This window comes from Rattus norvegicus, chromosome 14, assembly GCF_021556685.1.
Source record: "Rattus norvegicus strain SHRSP/BbbUtx chromosome 14, alternate assembly SHRSP_T2T, whole genome shotgun sequence".
NCBI lineage: Eukaryota > Metazoa > Chordata > Mammalia > Rodentia > Muridae > Rattus > Rattus norvegicus.
In genome coordinates this window covers 99525357-99546287 of record NC_141547.1, presented here as the reverse complement: position 1 = coordinate 99546287, position 20931 = coordinate 99525357, and the positions used below count along the sequence as shown (strand labels likewise).

Below are 20931 nucleotides of genomic sequence, written 5' to 3'. Positions count from 1 at the left end.
TCCATCCCCTCACTTCTCTCTCAGGAGTCTGCTTTGCCAGTTATTTAAGACTGAATGGTCTTCCCTGATTATAATCCATACATCCAATGTCTCTCAGCCTGGCCTGATATTTCATTTTCCATATTTCACACATACATTGAAATGACTTCCTTACTGTGTTCATAGTTTATTTTCTATCTTTCACCTATATATAAAACCTCTGTTAGGACCAGGGATCTTAGTCTTGTTCACTTACATATTCTAAACAACAAGATTGGTGCTGGTCACATAGCGTGAAACCACTTAATATATTTAAATGGAGTTCAGAACCTCTAAGGCGGGAAAGATGGGCACAGGAAAGTCTCGATGAGGTCTATTTGTGTTAATTCGGTGACTTTAACAGGGATCTAAACCTCTCCCTGGTCACAGAAATGAGCGTGTGAGTTTGGATACTCATAGATTAATAAACCTTTCCCCCCCCCATACCCCCCCAGCTTTTGGTAATCTCCTTTGAGATACTGGAATTGTCTGGGGGTTTCTCTTCTGGAGGCATATGAAGGGTATTAGTTAGGGGATAGGTCTGAGTTTCAGTTTTCAGGAGAAGGCTCATTGGTCTCTTGTGAGAGGCACACATGGCATTTAGCGAGCTGTTAGTTCACATGACCTACTTCCCTGGAAAACTGGCGGGATTCTAACACATTAGTTTCTAGGTGAAACAGTTGACCGCCATTAGTCCAGAGGTGCTGGTGGTTGCAGATGTCACGTGTTTATATCAACAGTTCCCTCTTGGGGCTGTTTCATAAAGTATGTTTCTCGGTACCGCACAGTAGACTACATGCGCCGAAGATTAGCATTTCTGAAACCCCTCAAGAAGGTTTTGTGGAAATACCGGCCATTACACACTCATGGGTGTGTAAAAATGACTACAGGGTTGGCACAGACATTGAAGGGTCATTCTCCTCGAGGTTCTCCATCCTGTGGAGGCCAATGCCCAGCATTCCCTTATATTTTTGGCTGTGAGCCTAGCCTTTAACGGCTGAGCTATCTCTCCAGCCCAATGCCCAGCATTCTCACACAGGCCTCCCGGGAGGTCTTCTGTGATTTTACTGTGACAACTCGGTTATACAAGTAGGAATATAATGTCTTTTAATATGATTAAAATAATTGATATGAATTTCTTAGGAAACACTTTTTTTCCCTTTGAGACAGGATCTTTCAAAGTAGACTGGTCTATACCAGACTTCTGCGTAGCCCAGGCTGACCTTAAAATCAGGATCCTTCTGCCTCTACGTCCTAGGTGCTAGATACAGGCATGAGCTACCTCACTCCATCACTTATAATTTATAATAAAGTTGTTCCCCCTTAAAGTGATTCTAGTTGAATAAATAACTGTCACTTAAAATATAAGACTAGTATTTTAAACAATCGCCATATTTTTTTTTAATTAAAAGCATTGCTGTAGGAATAGAATGGCATCATAGGACATTTAAATACTTAAAAGAGTTACCCATAATTCCACCCAATAGTTTTCTGGTCATGTATACATATTTCCTTCAGTCATCTCTTGTATACTTGCAGATTGTCCTGTAGCCAAAGGGAAACCAGTATCACTGAATGGTAAAGTGTCTGAGAACGGGAGCCCTTTCTGGTCCTAGTTAAGCACAGAGCTCAGTACAAACAAGAACCTGAAAACTTATTTCCGAAATAATGAAATGATGAGTGGATTTCAGAGGATTGAAAGCTGACAGTGTATAAGCAATGGTGGGTTGTTTTGTTAGTTCATGGGGAGAGGCGACAGTCCCAACACAGAGCAAACATCAGTCATTCTGTGACTTCCTCCCGTGCCCTTCCTCCCATGCCCAGACCTCAGGGGACAGCTTGAGAGGGAACGGGGAATTGTGACAGGCTGCTGCTTCACCATGAGAAACAATGAAACTAATTTCTTCACTTCTCTATTCTTTGTCTGCAAATCACCTGAGCCTAAAATATCTCAGTCTTTGAGATATTGACTGAACGCTAATAAAGGGGAGGCTGAGCTTGAAATAAAATTGCAAATCATGTTTTGAGTTTGATGTAAAAGCCCGAGAAAAGCAGGTTGGTTGCTCATTTAGATTACAAATGTCATCTGAAATAGAAACCAAAAGGTTAGGTAATTTCTAAATTAGACACTCGTTCTTAGAATAATTACCACGTTACTGCATCTGTACACTTCTGTCCAATTTGAATAACACTTTATTGCTCAGAATAATGTTCTATTCTTGTTGCCAGATAATATTTGACGTAACTGCTCTTATGCTCCCTGACTGCAGGAAGGGTGTTGGCTCACAAGGCTGGCACAGCTCAGCGGTGCAACTTCATTTCACTGGAACTTTTCAGTCACTTAAAAAAAAAAAAAAAACCAAAAAGCCCAACTTCCCTACACCATTTCTTTGCAGGCATGAGCCCTGATCCACATTTTGTTTTCTCCATCTAAATGAGCTAAATCACCACTAGAGACATTCCTCCATAGCAAGAGGTTGGATCAATCATCTGTCCACAAGAAACCTACAGTCAGCAATCAGCTGAAAGGCATCGGATAGAGTCGTCACAAGCTCTCATTGTAGCTACAGTTCCAGGATGTGATTTCAGTAACAAATAGCCCTGGACCACTGTGATAGCTGAGCAGCAGAAAGGGTTTTCCGGGCTCAAACGATAGATTCCCAGCTTTTGATGTGCCTTAGTCAGAGTCAGAGAGTCAGAACTTAAGAAATGTTAATCTGTCTCCTTTTATAGTGTGACACCCATAGAATTACACAGAATTTTTCCTAAAACCACATCACATGAACTTGTCATTGGAGGCTCATTCCTCACTAGGAAAACAACGTTGCTTTTATAATGAATATCTCACCCGGCATAAATAAAACAGTAACTGTGTGTTTCCATTTCAGTTCCAGGGTGCAGTAGTTTGATTGATCACTTTGTTCTCAGTTGGTAGCAATGTTTGGGGAGGTTTAGGAGGTGTGGCCTTGCTAGGGGAAGCAGGGCACTGAGGAGTGGGCTTTGAGAACCTAAGCCCCCACGCTATTTGCTGTTCTCTCTCTCTCTCTCTCTCTCTCTCTCTCTCTCTCTCTCGCTCGCTCGCTCTCTCTCTCTCGCTCGCTCGCTCTCTCTCTCTCTCTCTCTCGCTCTCTCTACTTGTGGTTCAAGATGTCAGCTCTCACCTTCCTGCCTCTGCTGTACCATGGGGACTCTCAACCTTCTGGAATCATAAGCCGAGAATCTTTCTCTTCCTTGTTGCCGTGGTCATAGTGTTTTATCACAGCAATAGAAAACAACTGGTACTCATGGGAGCGAGAACGAGTTGTTTTGCTAACCTCTTCGCTTACATTTCTTAATGACAAACGCCTCTTTTCTTTCTGAGTTAGAATTGCTTATTTTGAAATTGTCAATAGATTTTTAAAGATCCTCATCGAAGGAGTTGGTGAGGTGAAAGATGACAATATTCACTTTTTTATCCGTGAAAAAATACTCAAGAAAATGAAAAGCGGAAAGACGGGGTTGGGGATTTAGCTCAGTGGTAGAGCGCTTGCCTAGGAAGCGCAAGGCCCTGGGTTCGGTCCCCAGCTCCGGGAAAAAAAAAAAAAAAAAAAAAAGAACCAAAAAAAAAAAAAAAGCGGAAAGACTTGTTCTGGATTTACTCAGAGATTTCCTTGTGTGAGCTCTTGGCTTTGCTTCCCGTGGCAAGGCCGAACTTTGTGGCAGGGAGCATGTGGTGGAGCAAGGCTGCCCATTTAGTGACAGCCAGTCAAAGAGCACTGGGATAAGATACAGGACGAGCTCCTGAGGACTCACTACCTCCAACTAGATTCTGTCTGCTGAATTTCTATCAGTGGGATAATCTACTGATGTCAGAGCTCTCGGAATGCAATCACTTCCTCAAGGCCCCGCATCCAAATGTTGCTGCCCTGGAGACTAAGCCTTGAACTAGGGACTATGAGCCTCTGGGAGACATCCCACGCCCAGCTATAACAATAAATCAGTTATCTTGATGGGCTCTTTCTACCATATACAACCAGACCAGAATGTCATTGTACTTTAGAAATCGAAACAACTATTACTTGCCAAAGCAAATCAACTAAGTAAAAATGAAGTGCTTTGTGGCTGGAGAGATGGCTCAGCGTAAGAGCATTGGCTGCTCTTCCGGAGGACCCATGTTCAATTCCCAGCACCTACACGGAGGCTCACAACCCTCAGTAACTGTAATTCCAGGAGATCCAGTCTACTCTTCTGGCCTCTGAGGGTACCAGCCATGCAAGTGGTACGCAGACATACGTAAGATAGAACAAAACACCGGTACATGAAAAGTTAAGGAAAAGACAACAAAAACCTCACATTGTAAAATTTTTAAAGAGCTCGTTTTGTCTTGCAGAGTCTGAAAATGAAAGCCCAGTACGCAGTCACTACTGATCCCACAGCAGGGTCACCACTGATCCCTTAGTACATGTTTTCTTGCTCTATAGTAATAAAAACGAGGATTCATTCTTTAAGACGGGCAAACTGAAGTCCATGAAAGAGAAAGAGGTCGTCCTCTTGAAGGGACAGGAGGTAGAATGACAGGTGGAGTTTCCCTTGTTCAAAGTGCTTGGGACCAAAAGTGTTGAGGGTTTCAGGTTCTTTTCCTTTAGAGTTTTGAATATTTGCTTTTCTTTTCACTTTTCTTGACGTCACTATATAGCTGAGGATGACTTTGAACTTCTGACCCTTCTGTCTCCATTTCCTGGATTACAGGTGCGAGGGACTGAACCCAGGGCTTTGTATTTGTGAGCGAGGCATCTAAACAGGAAATTCATCCTTTTTTCCCCCAGATACACCGTGCCTAAGGCAGGCTTGTAGAGTCCCTGTAATAACTCGGAGCATAAAATAATGTTTCGCGATGTGGGATTTTCCAGTTGTGGTTTCATTTCAGTGTTTAAATTATTTCTAGATTTGGAACAGAATTTGAGATTAGGCTTGCACTATTCGGATATGTCAACTTCTGGAATTTTCCTTAAATGACAGTTAGTGTGTAACTCTTGCCTTTTCTTAGTCCCTTCCTTCTGCTGCCTAGAACTGTGGACTTAACTTGCCGCCGTCTCAGAGCATGGAGACAAGGATAATACTGTATTTGGGGGACAGCGATGCCAGACCACATTCCTACCTTTGCAGCCTTCTATGAAAGACGTGATATCTTGTCTGAATGAACCCTTTTTGTGTCTGCATTTCCCCGGATGAAAAATTATTTCCATGCAACTAATTACTTAGAATGGAAAAATTTGGCCTGTGTCTGACATAGAGAAGTAAATTCGTTTAGCCAATACCCATGGGCTCGCCTGCCTCTCTCTCTCTCTTGCAGACTAAATCTGCTCCTGTGGTTATAGTGAGAATTTCCCTAGACCTCGAAGACCCCGCTTCTGATTGAGGGATGACCCTAACTTGACTGGGATGATCAGAAGTGATCTCTAAAAATTTGGAAATAAGACTGGGGACATGAGTTCAATCAGGAAGACTAACGATGTCTGAAAAGCTCGTGCTTGTACTTTCCACTGTGTGGGGGGGAGGGTGAAAGGAACCAGGTAGAGAGAAAACCCAGTGAATCAGAGATACAGAGGGAAACAAATGTTTAAAGATGGGGAAGAGTCCTGCAGGCTCCTGGGGTCTGGGGTCTGGTCATCGGGAAGCAGTTATCCACTGACTGACCATCTGCAGGTCTCATCAAGTTCTTTTTCATCAAGTTCTTTTTTTTCCGGAGCTGGGGACCCAACCCAGGACCTTGCGCTTCCTAGGTAAGCGCTCTACCACTGAGCCAAACCCCCAACCCCCCATCTGCAGGTCTCATTGCTGCTGCAGGCCACCCGTCATCACAGAGGCTTCCACACGAGTCAGAAATGTGCATTTCTATGGCAACCATCCTGCTCCAGTGGTGGACAAGTGTTCTAAACTGGCACCATCTGATTGAAAATTTATATCCCATAGCCACTGGAACGCCTTCTTTTGCCAGAAGGGAACATGTCAACGTGTTCCAGCAAACAGCTGGTCAATCTACAAGCCGCTGTTTGCTGACCCCTGTGTAAGCCAGCTTGAATCAATTTTCTGTTACTTGTTGCCAAAACTACTGGACATGATATTGATATATAGGTTCTCATTCATTGGGGGGGGGGGCGTGCTGCCTCTTGCCCCTTGAGTCTCTAAAGAAGTCCAGTGTCTGGAGATGACAACCAAAGTATTTAAGGAACAGTCCAGTGTAGACAACCACACACAGGAGGATAACTATGTGGAGTGAGTCGGCTCGAATCTCCTTCTCCACTTAAACAAGCCAAGTCCCTCACCGTTCTTTCTGGATTTCTCTTTTACAATGTTCCTTTCATGATTTTTTTTTATTTTAACCTATTTTATTGGGTAAGATGCTGGTCAGTTTAAAAAAATATAATCTCTTTTCTTAAACCAGGTTAGTATTTCTGTGCCAGAACTGTGACACTCCTTTTTAAGAATTGGATAGGCTAAAAATGTCCCTAATAACAAGCTCTGTTGAATTCCTGCAGGCCCGATGATCAATAAACGCCATCTAGCACGTGACACATGAGGTGCGACTGTGATGCCTCACAAAGATGTTAGCACAGATGCCAAACCTCAGACAGCCAATGTGTTTCAGTGATGCGCTCGCCACCAGGAGTTAGATTCCAGGAACACTGCTGTGGCTTCAAGTATCTTTGAAATTCCTCCAATCTCTTCCCTCTACTTTAACAGCTAAATATTGATGGGGTATATCACATTGTCACCAGACTTGGCTGGGAATAAAGTCTTACCATTTGCCAAAAAAGAAAATGTAGATTCCCTTAATATTTGTAATTACTGAGTATTCTTCTCTCCCCGTTCATTCTTTCCTTTTCCCCCACAAGCAGGAGGCATGTAGCTGGAGAAGCTGAGAGATTAACGTCTCCATCTTAGATGTGTTCGTAATTGAACAGGGAAGAAAATAAATAAGTTATGGTGTAGCTCCAATTTGCCCGGACTTTACCAGTCTGTGCGTGCAAATATAACCATCGTGGAAATACCTAAGTCGGCAGGCATTGATGCTTTTCAGGCAGAGTCTCTCAAGGACAACTTAGTCAGTCCACCTCCGCTCTCCCCTGTCGAAATCTGATGTTTTCAAGCCTCCAGGAAGCCAAGGACCAGAACCTTCTTACGTTTATTGTTTGTTGATTTTCAGAATATTCATCTAATGGTAGAAGAAAACATTATTATTATTATTATTATTATTATTATTATTATACTTTTATTATTTATTATACTACTTTAGGCTCCTCGCACTATTTCCTTTAGACTTTAAAAGACATTTTGATGAGGGAGGAAACTCTGTGATAGGCAACTTGACTGGCAGTGTCTCTAGAACAGCCCAGTGGAGAATCTGCATCTTTTTTTCTAAACTGACCTGCTCCAAAAAGAAAGGGTCTAATCTGCCTCACTGAGCATGCAGAGGTAAAAGACAGCAAGACCAGCAGGCCACGCGTCCTTCTCAAGCTCTGGGTCCTGCTTTGTTTCTGTGATAAAGTATCCTGATGCTAGGTTGGTATTCTGTAATCTTGACACGAGCTAATGAATTGAGAAAAATGCCCCCATCTGATTGACCTGGGGGCAAGTCTGTCGTGCACTTTTGTGATTGATGGTTCATGTGGGTGGGCCAAGTCCGTGGGAGAGGGGGTGAGGTGGGGGGGTACTGTTCCTGGGCCAGTGGTTCTGAGTGGAATAAAAGAGCATAGACAATACAGTCTGTGAGAAGCAAGACAGCCGTCTTCCATGGCCCCTGCTTCAGTTCCTGCCTCTGGTTCCTACACTGGGTTCCTGTACGACTTCCTTCAGTGGCAGACTATGACCTGAGAGTCATATGATTAAATAGACCCTTGCCTTCCCAAGTTGCCTTTGGCCACGTTTTACTGAGGACAAAGACTTACTTGATCTTATGGTTTCCATGTTTTCACTGTGAGGAAGACTCCGACAGGAGAGTGGGACGGCTGGTCACAGCACGTCCATCCTCACGGGTGGAGAAAAAGGAATGTGCACACTCCCACTAACTTGTTTGCTCATGCTCTGCCTGAGTTTTTCCACTGTTTTAGAGTTCAGGAGCTCCTGCATGGTGCTGCCACAGACGGCTGGGTCTTCCCACAATCCTCCACAGCCATGCCCACAGGACAATGTGGTGTAGATCATCCCTCATTGGAAGCTCCTCCCGGGTGTTTCTGTCACTCAGGTTAACAGGGCTAACAACCACCATGACCCAGGCGGATTTGTCCGTTTGCCCCCCCTCCTTTGCCTTTCCTCACTCTCCGCCTGCCTTCCAGCAATTTCTAAAAGAACATATTCCACTTCACACTTCTGCATCAGGCCAGCAAAAGCCTCACGGGGGTAGGAAAGAGACCACCAGTCTGCATGCCACTGGGATCCAGCTATTGTCTGAGTAAGTGGGGACGATGCTCCTTCCTTGGGATATCCAGGCCTCCTTATTCCCAAGTCCTTGATAATTTCCAAATCCTTTCCCAGTTCCCTTTTCTAAGAGCTTAGGGGCCAGCAAGGTGGCTCAGTGGGTAAAGAAGGAGCTGGCTACCAAGCCTGAAGGCCTGGATTTGATCCCCAGGACCCACAAGGTGGGACGGAGAGAACCAACTCCTGCCAGATGTCCTCTGACCGATGCATATCCCCACACACTAAATAAACGTACTGTTTAAAACACATTCTCTAAGTATGTAAGTGCAGCCCTTGTGAGCCATTCCTGGGAAGCAGACATCCTTGAAGTCCAAGTATAACCCAGACTTCATTTCCTGATTGCTTAAGACAGAATAGTGATAAGAGATGCACTGGATACACAGGCAGGGCAGAACAAGGGATCAAAGAATTGGAAAGAAGCAGGAAATGAGAGAGAGGAAGGGAGAGGGAGAGAGCAAGAGAGCAAGAGGGCAAGCGAGAGCGAGAATCCACAACGGGGGAAAAGTTGATAAAATCCGGCCTGGAGTGTATGTTTGTCTCTTACTTGCCTTCTGGGCTTTGACCTTGCTGCTCCCTCCCAGCTCTATCAGTTCTAAGCCTACTATACATTCACTGTTGGCGGAGCCTCACCCCCCTGTGCACGGATACCTGCACTGCTGCACTGGTTGCTCTTCGGTCAGACTGGCATATGAGATGATCGGTAACGAGATCTCACGTCAGAGACTAGCGACTGCACGCCGTGGGCTGAGAGCATCGCGAGAGATGAGAGCTGCTGGCACGGATCAATTACACCTCCAAAGAAGCGTCCAGCCTAGAGATAACTGGCCAGGGTCAAAAATACCAAATAGGTAAGGCACAAAGTCTGCGGTGTGCCGGGAGGTCAGATGACTTGCTAGGACACCACAGTGAAGTCTACAGCACGGGCAGGCTCAGAGATGGTTCCACAGAGGAACCGCACGGCCTCAGAATGGTTCCATAGAGGAACGGTACGGGTTCAGAGATGGTTCCACAGAGGAAAGGCAGGGGCTCAGAGATGGTTCCACAGAGGAAAGGCAGGGGCTCAGAGATGGTTCCACAGAGGAAAGGCAGGGGCTCAGAGGAGAGTCCACAGAGGAACTCTGAAGAATGAGAGGACTTGAGAGGGGGGGGAGCATGTGGCAAATGGGCAAATCCAGTCTAAGGAATACGGCTGGTCGACGCTTCTAGAGTTTTCTTGCCTCTTTTATCACATGCCAGTCTCTTAAAACTCTGTGTGTGTAGTCTCTGAAAACATAACTTTGTAACCAGCACTGCTCATAAGGACTGTGGCAGTGGAATTGTGGCCTGGCATGTGGTTAGCCAGTGTCTGCACGAAAGCGAGACTTTCAAAGTCTCGCTTCTGGCAGTATTTTAAAGAAAAGATTAACGTAGCGTGCTGCACGCGAACCATTCTGTCCAGTTCTGCGTGCAAAGCAGATGGCTGCTGCATGTTCCATTCCTGGTATTGTTTGTCTTATAAATGCTAAGGAGTTGAAATGATGGATTCCATTACGTTAGAGGAAGCTCTCCCCCCCCCTATACATAATCTTGACTAACCAGGAAGCTTGATGACCCCCAGGGAGATGCTCTTCAGGGCATACAGATTCCAGAACAATTAGCTTCCCTCGGTAAACAATTAGCTTCCATCGGTTGCTACCAAGAGCCCTAAAAGCCATGGGAATCAATACACACAATGGTTTATCACGGACAGATTAACGTTTTCTATTGATTTCTCCTGGAATAGGACTTTGTGTCCTCCACAGAGCTTTATCTTTAAGAGACAACTAGGCCTTGAGATGCTTTGGCACAAACAGTTTTTATAAAAATAACAAGAAGCCCTGGGTCATTTCAAAGTCTCACTGGCATGCACAGGAGGGAATCGAGTTTGCCCACCTGTGCCCACAGTGCATCTCCATGCCCAGAAGCAGATGCTCTGTGTCTTGTCATACAACCCAGACCTAGTCAGTTTGCAAGGGCTCTCTCTCTCTCTCTCTCTTTCTCTCTCTCTCCTATCTGAAAACCATGATTCACTGGCTAACTTGCATGTTTGCCAAACTGTCCTAAGAACTCCATTACAAGCAGGTTCTGGTTCTGAACTGAGGCCAACAGGTCCAGGCTGTTACCTGCTGTAGGGCTTGGAACTGGTTCTTTTCCCTGATAAGAGCAGGGAACTACATGTGCAAAGGCTACTTGATGACAGGAAATCCTGACTGGGTGTCTGGCCCTGTATCTTCATCCCTTCTGAGCAGACTTTGAAAGTTAAATCATGACATCAATACCATATTTTAAGTGTGTGTATATGTGTGTATGCGTGTGTGTCTGTGTGTGTGTCTGTGTATATGTGTGTACATGTGTGTATGTATGAGTGTGTATGTGTGTGTATTGTGTGTACGTGTGTGTATGCATGAGTGTGTATGTGTGTGTCTGTGTGTGTCTGTGTATGTGAGTGTGTATGTGTGTGTGTCTGTGTGTGTCTGTGTGTATGTGTGAGTGTGTCTGTGTGTGTGTCTGTGTGTGTATGTGTGAGTGTGTCTGTGTGTATGTGTATATGTGTGTGTACATGTGTGTATGTGTGTGTATGTGTGTGTACGTGTGTGTACGTGTGTGTATGCATGAGTGTGTCTGTGTGTGTGTCTGTGTGTGTCTGTGTGTGTGTCTGTGTGTGTATGTGTGAGTGTGTGTGTGTGTGTTTGTGTGTGTATGTGTGAGTGTGTCTGTGTGTGTGTGTCTGTGTGTGTGTGTGTGCGCGTGTGTGTGTGCCTGTGTGTGTGTGTGTGTGTGTGTGTGTGTGGACTGAAAGACTGAGGTAAAGGAGTCAGAACCCCCCAACAGGCATCCTTGATTATTTATGTGTATATGTGTATCTCAGAGGCAATGTAGGATTAGGATGATAGATGGGAGAAAGGAAACAACAGGGGTCCTATACCTTTAATTCCATAGGGTGGGATTCAAAGCACAGAAAATATAAATTATAACAGCAGCACGAATACAGAAGCAATCTGTTTTATAAAGGCAGACATTGAAAGCATTCTGCTGAGCCCCTTTATTTTTGTCAGGAAATTTTTACTCCCAATGACTCCACATACAAGGGATATAGCTGTTGAGCATTTTCCAGCAGAACGACATCATCTACATTATCTGTCAACGTTCTTTGTGTTCAAAGATACTTCTGGCCATGATGTCCCTATTACTGTGCAAGAGTCTGGCAGAGAGCCCTACAGTGTGACCCAATTTCTAAGCAGCTTGTCCTTCTGGTGAGCTAGGATTCTTAGCACTTGCTGCATTCCATGGCTCAAGCCTATAGAATCCTATAGATGGCGGGGAAAGAGTTGGGAAGGCAAAAGAGATTTCTACCTGGGTTACTTTGTGTTACTAGACTTTTTTTCTTTCTGGGGATACCAGCCTCTGTCTGTTATTAGAAAAGATGGTAGAGAAACTGACACATTAACCTTGCTTTCTAGGAGAAGGGCTCTTGAGAGCCTGGAAGTGGGAATCATTAGGTGATTTCCTGTTGGCTCTAAGGCACATCTTGTGTATTTATAGTCAAGCTGCCCTGGAAGGAATGGGCAATGTTTATGCATGGGCCTGTCTAATCATTCCTTCCACTCTGAGTGGTTCTTGAGAGTCAAATTATAACATTCCATTATGCTTAAAAGGGAAGGGTACTTACTTCATGGAGAGGATACTTATTAACCTCTTGAGGGATTGTGGTGCATCGATCAAATGACAGATGCATTCAGCTTCCACAATGTAGGAGTGTGAAGGAGAGTGTGGGGACGCTGTAGAGCCATGGAGGATCACACAGCAAGTGGCTGTCATCTTGACACAGAAAAAAATTATCTCAACCGTCACGAGAAGAAAGGAAAGGGACATAAAAAGTGACAATCTTCAATTCTTAAGGGCAGTTCTGACTCTGATTTAGATACAACACCTAGCATAGGTCGGCAGGGCCTTTGAGCCTCCGTGCTGGTAAGCTGTCCCCATGTTCTGTCTTGTAGCTAACTGTGTGTGAATGCCATTTCACTTAATGAAAATCATTCCTGTGTTACAGGATGAGAGCGAAGAGGATACAGCTAACAGACAGCAGAGCAGAGGGAAGCATGGGTACGGCACGAGCATGGGCACGCAGATGCTGTACATGGTGCTTTATGATGCTCGGACTTTGACGAATCCGAAAAGGATGGATATTTTATTTCTTTGACTGTCTTTTGGAGGGAAGGCATCCCCAAAGAGATCTGTTGCCTGCTTTGTTTTCCAAATCTTGGTACACAGCACTCGATCCTGATAAAGAAAGATGCTGTAAATGGTGTCATAATTGAATGTCGAGGAGTTTTACCTAAAACATGCAATGTACTCTTCTTCTTCCCTTACTCAGCGTTCCTAGCCATGGACTGACGTCGTCCCCTGCAGGATTCTGGCCTATCACTCTGTCCAGATCAAGCTGCTAAAAAACAGCAGCCACACAGAGGGGGTCAGCAGCAACTAGGATTTCCATTCCTGCCTCCCAAGCTGCAGATCCTGGGAATCCAGGGAAGAGCTAGACAACAGACTTCCTCTCATTTCTTCCCACAAACTTTCTCACACCCACATGACAGAGTTCCTCTGTGGCTAGAGTTCTATTAAAAAACCATCCTGCCTGGATGAGCCCATGTCACTGCTCTCACCCTTAGAAGCAATATGAAAAGAGCTGTGGTGACTGTCAATATAGTGGGTTTACCCATCTGCAACCTACCTATATGCGTTATTCCTTAAGGTTTTCTCTGCACTGAGTTTTCGCCTTCCCCCCCTCCTGCTCCTCCTCCTCCTCCTGCTCCTCCTCCTCCTCCTCTACTCCTTCTCCCCCCCCACTTTAATTTGAGACAGGGTCTCATTATTATATATTATTATTATAGCCCAGGTTGGCCTCATACACTCTGTTTAGCCCAGGCTGGCCTTGAACTCATAATTCTCCTGCCTCAGCCTCTGGAGGCTGTACAACATCACAAGCAACAGATTCAAAATTTTATATAATTTGGTATAAAGTAGAAATTTCTGAATATTTTAGAGGTGAAATGAATGGGTATCCATAAAACAATGCACTCTGATTCAACAACTGGGACCCACAGTTTAAGGGTTCCTGTGGCCAGTGTAATGTTGTCTTCATGGGATCTCTATTTTGAGTTAGGACCAAGGCATGTTTGTACAGGCCCACATGTGTAGATGTGTACAAAGATAAGTGCACACATGGATAATTAGAAATACTTTTATACTTAATCATGACTTGCGTTCTAATTAAGTTACAATTTACAAAGATACAGTTGTGTAATTGGGGAAATTCTGAACAGTGGCATTGTCATAGGACATTAAGGGACCATCTGGGTTGGGTGGGTTGTCAGGTTCAGTGAATTAATCATCATGGCTCGAAGGAATTTTGGATCTACAGGAAAGAGGGTGGTCATTGATTAGTCATGACCTGAACAGCCAGGGAGCACGGTAAACTCTCAAACTGGGCTAGATTCTTTTCCAGTGGAACAATGTCTTCTGCGCTGTCCTTGACAGCTGCATTCTACCCACCGTGGAAATCGCTTTGAGCAATCGTGAGTTTACCGTGTTTCAAGAACGCTCATTGCATTGCTGAGCACCCCTTCTATGTGTTGGATGACAAATTCTTCTCCTCATCAACACTGATCGCTTGCTCTACCCTCTTGTTTGGGGCTATGTAAATCAAGTTTATGTCCTACTCCACATCAGTCTCTTCAACATCAGAAGATCGTCACTACGTAACATCTAGATAAAAGCAGTATGTCTTCCAAGTGTTTTTAGATATTATCATTAGGGGTTTTGAACTATTCTAGACGTTACATAACTGCCCTCGCTTGTTCTCAAATATACTAACCAGAAAGGGACAGGAAATTGCAAATCGGATCTGACCTACTAATTGAGACGGTTCGTTTGGGGTTTATACATATCACTTATCATATTAAGAATCCAGTTTGCACCTGAAATATGTTCTTTAGCTATTATACATTAATCTTCCAGTAAATTTAAAATTTAGTTCTTCTCCTTCCCAATTTATGTTTGAATTGGCAGATATTTTCTGTGTCTGGGCGTTTTGCCTGCATGTCTGTCTGTATTCTGTGTGAGTGCCTGGTACTGGTAGAAAGCCAGAGGCAGGCACTTGATCGGCTGGAACTGGGGTTCTCTACAGTTGTAAGCTGCTACGTAGGTGCTGGAAATGGAGCCCAGGTCCTTTTCAAGAGCAGCAAGTGCTCTTAACCGCCGAGCCATCGCTCCTGCATCACGTCTTCCTCACTCCACCTCTGTAAATTCTTATTGGTTCTTCACCTTTTAATTTTATTTTTAAAACTAGTTTCTTCCTTAATGGCCCCATCTGGAATTCCACTAGGAACTAGTGGAGAACTTGACGATAGCTTCTAGAGCTCACATCACTGGAACATTTGTCTCTGCCCCTTGTCTGACTCTCACTCTACTTGCCTGGCTATTCAGTGGTGTGTATCTGTTCTGGGATGGCCATGGGTGGGGACGCTAACAGCTTTCATACTGCAGCCTTCACTGTTCTCTTATAATGCAATTTTTTCCATTTCCATTTTGTAGGCAAGGTGCAGAGCCTCTCTCTTAATGAAGGAACTAATGGAGTAGATGCACTAGGAAAGTTTCCGGTAATTTCTGTTAAGTGAATTCTAAAGGCAACAATAACAACAAAACAGTAACTCTGCCTCCCTCGAAGCCTGCCTTGTGCCTCAAACCAGTGGAATGCATTTATTCTGCATTTATGTTACCAGTGCTGGAAAATCTCTGCAGCAGTCAAAAGTGGAGAAAACAAAATACAAGTATCAACAAATGGTCCATCTGGTTGCTTCTTTCATGGTTTTAAAAATGGATAGTCTGTAACTGGGACTGACACCAACGTTTCAACCAAGTATTGGTGGATTGGAGCCTGCAGAGGTTGAAATACATGTCTAGCAACATGTGTGAGCTATAAACACAGCACGGAAGCCTCAGTGAGTAGCCCGCCTGCTTTTCATGATTCTGCACATGAGGGGCAGGGAGTGCCCTAAGCAGGGACCCTTGGCTTAGCAGCTGCCGACTTCCTCTAAGTCCACAGTGTATGCTCTCCTTTCACAATGAGCACCCCGCCCCTTTCCTTCTAACTCCCTGTCAGAAGACTCTCAGGTCTTTGAGCCCCTAGCAGGAGTGTCCAAACTTTTGGCACTGACACACCATCTTGTCATTTACAAAATTCAGGCAGCAGAACACGAAACCAAAATTAAACAAAACAGAACCCACAAAAAGAACTTGAAACGTTCAGTTTTGTGTTGGGCTGCATTCTTAGCCGCCATAGCGTTGGTCAGGTGGCAGACTGCAGTCTTGGCGGAGCCCGCACAGCCAAGTGGCTTTGGGGCAGTCATGAATATTGATCAGAGCATGGGGACCTGCTTGCCAGGGAGTTTCTGGCAGCTAGGAGCCTCAGAAAGGATGGTTCAAAGGCTCCATAGTTCTTGTTTTGTGAGCTTTGCTGACTCCAGACATCCTCCCTGCTGCCGGGTGGAAGAGCTCCTACCGCCCAAATGCTTGGACCCTTCCTGACTTAGGGCCTAGTCACTGCAATTGAAGAGGCTTCAAACCTCACTTCCTCCCACCAGCCAGCACAACGCAAATTCTACCCAGAAAATTCAGACATCTGAGTTTGTTCAATTAAAAGAAAGAAACGTGCTTGCGTGCATATTGGGAAGTCTTCTCTCCTCCGGCGGCACCTCCAGCTTTGCGAGTCTCCCTTCTCTCGTGATCACAACTGCTTCGCACATTTATTTATTTTAGATCGCGAAACTATGTTGTCTTTATCCCCAGCCCCGCCCCGTTCTTTATTTAGTATAGCACGGTAATTAAAAGCCAGACATTTGGGTTCAGAATCCCGCTTGCCCACTTCAGAAGCCGGGTGAGCGTGGCACCGTCGCCCTCTGCTTCTTCGTCTGTGGTGCCACCTACCACATGGATTTGGTCTGGAAAGGAAACGAGTCTCAACAGAAAGGCTTAACTCTGCCCCAGAGGCAGCAAAGCATTTAGTAAATGTTCGATGATTGAACCCAGGGCCCAAGCGCATTCTAGACAAGAACTCTACTTCCGAGCCACACTCTCCTCTTCCTTCTTATTAATTTATCTATCGAATGGACAAACCCCCAAACAGAACGTCACAGTGGAAATCAGCTGGGGCACATACTGCTGAAGGTGGGATCCCATCAGAAGTCGAAAGACCAATAAATGGTATCCACCAGATCAAGGAGAAAGGTTGGACCCAGAGAGAGAGAGAGAGAGAGAGAGCAGAGAGGGTCCAGCCATGGAGCTGGGATGCTGTCACGGTGAGGAAGCGTGAGCCCTGGGCCGCAGTACCACCATACGCTTCTCAGTTTGCTTTTAGGTTCGTCCAAGATCCCAGTCTGCACTTTACTGATTCTGGAATCAGTACGACCTTCAGGCTGGTTCTGAATGCGAGAATGCCATGTTTACTTGAGCCCTAAGCTGTGCTACCGGCCACACTCCCTGCCCTTCTCGCTCCCACCCCCACTATCCCATGATTTGGCATCTTACGCTCATCATGACGTCATACACGTGCCTTGCCCAGCCCTTCTAAGTGGTCAGCTTTACCTTTTCCTGGTCTGTCTCTCCTGACACTGTCCACCCTCCATCTCTCCACAACGCGTTTTAACCCCTGCGTTCCCACTGGTCCCACTGGTCTCCAGATCACTCCCCCCTCCCCACCCCCTCCAGCTGAGGACCAAACCCAGGGCTAGCACTTGCAAGTGCTCTACCACTGAGCTAAATCCCCAACCCCAGATCTCTCTCTTTACAACTTCCTAAGGCACGCTTGTTGCAGAGGAAGGAGTAAACCCTTGGCGGGCGAGCTCGTTTCCTCTTCCTGAACAGCTGAGAAGGCATGTCCTAGTTTCTTTTGCTGTTAGCTTGGGACAGTGACCCAAGGTTTTGTTTTTTGTTTTTTGTTTTTTTTTTTTTATTTAAACTAAATTTACTCTTTTTCTTCTATCCACAGAAAACACTAGAGAGACTTAGAACCAAAAATAAATGCTGACTTTCTACAAACAGTATAAAGGTTTTTGTTTTTGTTGGGTTTTTTTGTGTGTGCCATTAGGCCAAGCTACCTAAAGTCGGTATGTGATTCCTTCACGGTTCTTCGAGGTCAAGATTTGGGTCCTCTAAAGCCAAGCTTCAAGGTATCTCTTTAAGACAGCCCTCTTTCAAAGGAACACGTGCTTCATCCTGCTAACCCGAGTTACCCACAATTCTTTAATCTCCGCCAGAACCATGGCCATGCTGATGACAACTTTGAGGTTCATCTGAGGTTGCGAGGTTCTAATTTCTTTTGTATTTCCTTTAGAATCATTTTTTTTTTTTAGCACGGGAAATCTGCCTGGTTCTCAGTTGCTGGATGAGTTCTAAGTAAGTCTATTATTCACGGAACACACTAAAACAAGTAAATGTAGTATGTTCTCCTCATTACGTTAGCAAGCTGACTTACAGTTCCTTCCCAGTACCCTGAGAAATGGTCCTGAGGGGAAGAAAATCCACACGGTTACTCCATGAGGGCTTCCTGACAATATGTGACTGTAGGCAGGCCTCTTGGGACAACCTCCAACACAGTGACCCAACATCGAACAGTGAAAATCTCATCTGGGATCTGACGCTTCTGGTTCAAGGGACCCATGGTTAGGTCTGGCCTCACGCTCATTCTCTCTTGTCCCTGTACCAGGCCCTGCACAACTCTTGAGGCTGAACTGAAGGGAGGGGTGACTGAACCCCAGTTTCTCTTGCAGGAAAGCTGACCAGTTGCTATGGTTTCTGCTGTGGTTGTTGTTCATTCTTTAAAATTAGTTTTCTTTGTTTTTGTATGGCTTACCCCATGCTAACTAATGCTGCACACATTATTCCCCTTTCTCTTTAGTGTCTGTATGATCGATGGCTTAAGTTCCTACGAGTCATCCCGTGCCTCCCTATCTTGTTCCAAATGCTACTATCCTCAGATTCTCCTCTGTGCACTTACAAAACTGTGTTCAGGTCCAAGAGGGGGCACGCAACGGAGAAGACTGTCTTAATGAGTGCGCACGGTGAGTCTGAGAATGGGGCATCTGGCAGAGATGTCCGGGAAGCATTTGACTAGATAGAAGGAAAAGTCAGGAGGTAAAAGGATCTCGGAGCCTCACTAAAGAGAAAGCAGAGGAAACCCAGCCCCTTCAAGTCCTCTGCCCCAGGCTATCCAGAATTTCACTTGAAATCTAAGAACAATGGCAGGACTGGTTTGTTGATCCCACACTTGCAAATGTGGAATTTAATTTAGGGGAAAAGTCAGAATATTGTGCAACCAGAGCTGTTTCTGTAAAGGAAAACTATGTTTGAGGGTGGAATTTCTTGCCGAGGAAACTTCCTTGATCACGAGGAATCTTCCTTTAAAGGAAACCACGGGTTAGAACTGGCTTTCCTCAGCCTGGAGTCTTCTGATCCCAGCAACCTGAAGGAGTTGGAAAGTGGCAAGGATGCCAGGCTCACTGTGGGGCTCGTTCTCCTTTTAAATCTGCAACCGTTCCACCTTTCCCCCTTTTCGAAGGCAATTCTCATGTTTTTGCCACTATTCAAACATCACCGTTGCAGCCATAATCAGTTGACAGGTATGGTCTGTATGTCCGACTGTCAGGTGATCTACAGACCTATAGGTCTATGCTCTATAGACCTTTTCTATACTGGTACTAGCTGAAATCTGCAGTCTCCTGGTCAGAGGACCAGCGCTCCAAGCATCTCTCATTTGGAAATGTAACTCTCCCTGTGCAGTGGGGTCAACGTGAGAGGGGACGACCCCTCCAAACCCCACAGATATAAATATTATCAACTCTTACATTCTCAAACAGCATCCCAGTGCTTTTACTGTAGATTTTGGTTGGAAGCAAACTCTTCCTAATTGCAAATCATACCTTTGGATACAGACATCATAAAGTATCATACTTGTCTCTTTTTAAAAGTCTTGAAGAATATATTACATCTGCCCTTGGTCTTGGAACCCATTATAAAAATGCAGTCTCTGTGGTTTATGCTATATGATCAGGCAGTATGCAACTTGTTCTGGGTCAAGGGCATCGCTCCAGGGTGACATTTCTTTGTAGTGGCTGGACAGTTCCTCTCATAGAGATGAACACATCCTTGAGACCTGCAGGCCGAATGCCCTGCCTGAGTTTACCTTCATGAGGGGTTTTCTCAGAGGAAGAGTTATAACCAATGTCTTGTTTGTCATTTCATTCCCAAACGCCAATTAGTGACCAGCTAAGCTCACATCTTCGGTTTCCACAGACGCTACAAAGTGATTGTTTTCATTGTATAGACGAGGAAATGAGTTTGGGAGTAGTTGTACTGCCGAGGGTCCAGAGAGTTAGATTGGATCTGAAGCCGGGACCCCCTGCACCTCACCCCCAGCTCATCCCCTCTCCAGGAGAACTTGTCTCTTCCCAGGGTCTTCCCTGCACCTTTTACATGCCTTCCTCCTCAGCGTCTCGCTTCAACTTGGAACCTTCTACTTCCCCAGCCAATCTCCAGAGACTGAGAAGTTCATTTCAAGTTTATTTGAGTGTAAAGTGAAGGAACTGAAAATTCTCTGGGTCCAGACTTCCAATTTCATTTATCTTGCAGTTCTGCTTCTCAACTTCTGGTCTCGTCAGTGGTGGCGGAGATCAGTGGTGGCTCCTGGCTGTTTGTCTGACTCTTGTCTTTGCTGTGACTGCTCTCATCCGGTACCACAGTGTTGTTTAACAAGCGACGTGTCTCTGGCTCTCCAAACATGAAGAACGAGTGTGAAGAATGACATGCTCTGTGGAGGGCATGCATGGACTTAGCTAATTAGATGCTGAATTTCACTGGGAATATTGTGTAACCTTTCCCTGGGAAGAGATGGTGTCAACTTACCCCAGGTAGGGCACCACAGAACAAACAAATGATTACACTCAAGCCCTGTTTAATGAACTGGTGGGTTTATTGGGGTTACTTACAGAGCACCATGGGTGATGCAAAGCCCCTCCCCACGACTCCCCCAGCAAGCTACAGCCTTGCCCGACTTGCTGGCTGCTTTAGGGCTGATGGTTGGGAGGGAATATTCTTCCTACCAACTGTTTACTACTTTTATAACATTAGGGAAGGGGCTTGTGAATTTTGTAAATATCGGGAGTTTTCTGATCCTTTTTAGATTGTTTTTCTGAGCCCAGCAACCCCATCTCTCCCCTCTAGGAGTGAGTATTTCAACCTGGAGGAGCAGAGAGCACGGAAATGCAGCAGTCATGGGTAGCTTGGACAAGCAGACTTTATTATTATTATTATTATTATTATTATTATTATTATTATTATTATTATTATTTCAAATCCAGTGCCTGCTTTGATTTACATCCTCCA

General features: G+C 45.1%; 2 long non-coding RNA genes across 3 annotated transcripts in view; one reads left to right on the top strand and one right to left on the bottom strand.

Annotated features, from left to right (window-relative positions):
- The window catches only part of LOC134481799 (uncharacterized), a 35180-nt gene extending 22383 nt beyond the window's left edge, over positions 1-12797 (top strand). The window contains exons 3-5 of the long non-coding RNA XR_015637178.1: positions 8334-8449; positions 9057-9323; positions 12545-12797. This is a non-coding gene — a long non-coding RNA (uncharacterized LOC134481799). The remainder of the gene's footprint in view (positions 1-8333; positions 8450-9056; positions 9324-12544) is intronic.
- Positions 4347-9296, bottom strand: LOC102547136 (uncharacterized). Of its 2 annotated transcripts, none has more exons than XR_015637180.1 (2): positions 9124-9296; positions 4347-7213 (listed from the first exon to the last, which is right to left on the bottom strand). It is a non-coding gene; the product is annotated as an uncharacterized LOC102547136 (long non-coding RNA). The 2 variants fall into 2 exon arrangements; XR_015637179.1 differs by having other exon boundaries at positions 9024-9177.
- Positions 12798-20931: the final 8134 nt, after the last annotated feature.